Here is a 4,039-nt window from a genome sequence, read left to right on the forward strand (position 1 = left end):
CCCTGTCGTTCGGTAGAGTCGAAGTACCTCTTCTACGATTTAGACGATCCTCCCCTTCTAGGTGGCGCAAAATAACGCCTCTTAAGGATGCGGTGTGACGGAGGCTTTCACAGTCTTGCCGCCGGTATCGGTTGTGCGCATGGGAATGTCCCTCGGTGGCTCGCGTCAGACCTTGACCTCTTCCGACCTGGAAAAAAAGAATCATTATTTGTCTTCGGGGTAACTGTTTTTGTCGTGGTACGTCTCCGCGCATTTCGACAACGTGAGTCGTCTCGTTGTTATTAGCGACATTGTCTAAGCTATGTTATTCCGAACCCCTTCTGACCTGGTGCTGTCGTCCGTTGCGGCCGCCACCTCTGGTCCTCCACAACAATGGTGCGCGCAAACCCTGCGTCGTTGCGTTTCTTCACACAGCGAGGGCTAGCCCGAGGCTATCGTCGGGCTTTTTGGTATAAGATGCTAGGCAGGGACGTCGAATGGTTGCTGGAGGGCCTTACCTCCTCGTGCGTTAGGTCATCACCGAAAAACTCGCAAACCGCCGGTGCGTTCGTTCCGACGAGAAGCAGTCGCTCGTCTCAGAGTCCTTCGAACAAAAACACACTCGTGCCTCGGAGTTTGCCTCACATCAAAGGACGAAGCTCCTTCTGCAACGATCACCCCTGTACCTGCGCGCCAACTGCTTCCGATTTACCCGCCGGGGATTGAGCGTTTATGCCCGCACTCCGGATACACCTAAACACGTAAACTCCTGTTCGCAAAAGTTGACCCCTAACAACACTGTGCCGTCTCGTAAATAAAAGGGAGGAGCCCCACCTAAAAAATTACACGAAGTGACTCGAGGAACACCTGCGCAATTTTTATTTGCCAACCAACTACGAACTGCAAAAGGAGTGAGGCAAACATGTCGAACCTTTCCGCCCGAATGCTGCCCGGCACCGGAGCGACAGCCCTCGCCTGGTAAAAAGAGTCCCGACAACCGACTGTAAGCGCCTGCGACTGCGACGGGTGAAAGAGGCGCGAGTGGTGGTTCGTAGCGACCTCGTGGGTGCAGTGGTGGCATCCAGGGCGGGGGTCGGATCAGATGCGTCCCGGCCGACAACTTGGGGAAGATTCCGGAACGTCATCGCTCCCGCCTCAAAAGTTGGTACGGCTTGCGGACCCATAGTAGGTGCTGCAAGACTTCGTCAGAGACCCCGGAGTTGGAGGAGAAGTGCAGTAAGGGTTGCCGGGCGAATTTCAAGAATCCGGCGGGCGCTCTCCTTAGCAGATAAGCTAAATGTCTTAAGGAGAAGGGCCTTAATCGCCTCATATTTGCCATGGTGTGGGGGGTCAGCGATAAATCCCACCACCCTGGATGACGTGGAGCTTCCCAGCGCTGCTACTACATGGTAGTATTTCAAATCCCTGTCACGGACTTGTCGGCAGGCGAAGTGCGCATCCACGTGTGCAAACCACGCCGCAGCGGCATGCTCCCAAAACTCTGGCAGCTTTACAAAAACATCGCGATTAGCCATGTTCATTGAGTCTTCGGAGACTTTCTCGAAAACGTCAGGGTCACCATTGTAGAGCCGAGGAATGGGAGTCGGAGGCGGTGTGTTCAGTATGGAACTCCACACTTTATTAACACGAAACATTCAGACAGGTAAGACATTAGCTTGTTACTGTATGTGAAGCTAGCATGAATGAACCTAGCTTCCGGTGCCCGCTCTAACGGGTCCGTGTTGCAACACAATGTCCTGAGGTGAATTTTGTCCTATCACGTGGCACCACGTTATTATTAATAATAATACAAAAAAATTGATTACATTTTTCTTATTTATTTTTTTATTTTGTTGTCGACTAGATAGAGATTTAGTAAGGTCGGATAAATGTAATACTATTATTACTTACTTTTTTTAATTTATGAGATCAGCAGTAATAAATCCATGTGTTGTGAGTGTAGATTCATATAAAAAGCTGTCCTAACATGTCGGCTTCAACTGAATGACTGACTGCAGTTTCCTGCTGTTACTTGCTATAGTTTCAGGCAGGTGTGGCATAAATTGAAATAAAGGACTTTAACCGTATAAATGAAGCCCTTAATCATGCATCATTAGCCTATTGTGTATTATTTAACTATAGTGTTCTTCTGCTTTGGCATCATATAATTATGTATAAATATATGCTTCAGACATATCTTCCATTATTTGAAGAGCTGTTTGTTTCATGACAACCAAACAGAAGTATTCACTTTTACAATAACTTGTGGTAAATCTAGCGTGACTGCTTTGTGTGAAGCACCTATTTGGGCTAAATGGACTACTGGTAAGAATAACAAACTCAAACAGTCGCTCATTTTGAAAAGCCCTGCCCAAAGTAAACATGGACTGGTTTTTAAAGAGTAATGGTTTTGCCTTTGTTAGATCAATAGCCACCTTTGTAAACTGTACAATATAAAGGCTGCATGTTATTATAAACTTAATTTCCCCATTAAAGGGTTGAATGTCTTGATCATGCAAAATCCCTTCCTTTACCACATGTTGACAGAGGTCATGAAATACTGTATGCTACGTGAAGATCTAACATGCATGTTAGAACTGGGCTGGTGAAGAATAGCATGACACTGTAATTCATAACCAGCAGCATGAACAATGCTAACCAGTCAAGTTGTAGAAGCTCAATTTCTCATGCATCATGGATTTCATTTATTTTCACACCACTTATAGGGTTAAAAATTACAGTGGGGCAAAAAAGTATTTAGTCAGCGACCAATTGTGCAAGTTCTCCTACTTAAAAAGATGAGAGGCCTGTAATTTTCATCCTAGGTATACCTCAACTATGAGAGACAAAATAGAAGTTTTTTTTAAAATCCAGAAAATCACATTGTCTGATTTTTAAAGAATTTATTTGCAAATTATGGTGGAAAATAAGTATTTGGTCAATAACAAAAGTTAATGTCAATACTTTGTTATATACCCTTTGTTGGCAATGACAGAGGTCAAACGTTTTCTGTAAGTCTTCACAAGGTTTTCACACACTGTTGCTGGTATTTTGGTCCATTCCTCCATGCAGATCTCCTCTAGAGCAGTGATGTTTTGGGGCTGTCGCTGGGCAACAAGGACTTTCAACTCCCTCCAAAGATTTTCTATGGGAGTCTACTTTGAGTTTTTATTTGAAAAACCATTTTGAGTTGATCTGTCACAAACCTCCTCTTTCTTACGACTCAACGTAGGTTCTTAGTGGTATGGATGACACTTTGTACTCCCCCACCTTTGTAGTACGAAACCCGACAAAAATGCGTTTTCTCCTGGTTCCTGCTGACTAGGTCACATTTCCTTTCTTACTTACACCCGTACATAGCACTCTAAAAACTCTACTGGTTGAGGAAGGTAGTCGTTCCCGTTAACTTACTACATTTGTACCGACTCCCAGAAAGTCGTCACTTGTTACTAGGGTTTGTGTCCTGCGGGCCCGTTGCTTCCTCACCGAAGTATTCTTCGTAAAGTGCCAGGACCTCACCCGGATCGTCAGAGGNAGTTGTTGACCGTGGGGGGGGGGGTTGCTGGTGGAGCACGCTCAGGTACTGTGGACCACATAAAACTTAGCAGACTCTTCACGCTAACGAAGGATCACTTCTTCTTCAGGGCAGGGAAGGCTACGCAGGACGCAGTCTACTGTCCCGCAGCTGCTGCCTCTCTGTTGGACTCCGGTACTGCACATTACTCACGAGACGTTGTAAAAAAACAAAATGAGTGGGGGGCGAATGCACTAACCACTCCGCCAACGCCACAGTCACCCCCACCGTGCGGGCCGGATGAGAATGTCTGGCGAGCCGCATGTGGTCCGAGGGCCGCCAGTTGTTGGTCACTGCACTATCCCATAATATTCCAATGCAGAGGCTGTCATATAATTAGGGCCGGGACTTTAACGCGTTAATTAAGATTAATTAATTACACAAAAATTAACGCGTTAAAAAAATTAACGCATTTTAATCGCACTTATTTTTGCACCGCGGAACGTTTCTCACTGGATGAGTTTCAGGGGTACCGATTATACTGGA

The sequence above is a fragment of the Notothenia coriiceps genome, unplaced genomic scaffold (genome assembly GCF_000735185.1).
Source record: "Notothenia coriiceps isolate Sejong01 unplaced genomic scaffold, NC01 NC01_scaffold00000339, whole genome shotgun sequence".
In the NCBI taxonomy this organism is placed as follows: Eukaryota; Metazoa; Chordata; class Actinopteri; order Perciformes; family Nototheniidae; genus Notothenia; species Notothenia coriiceps.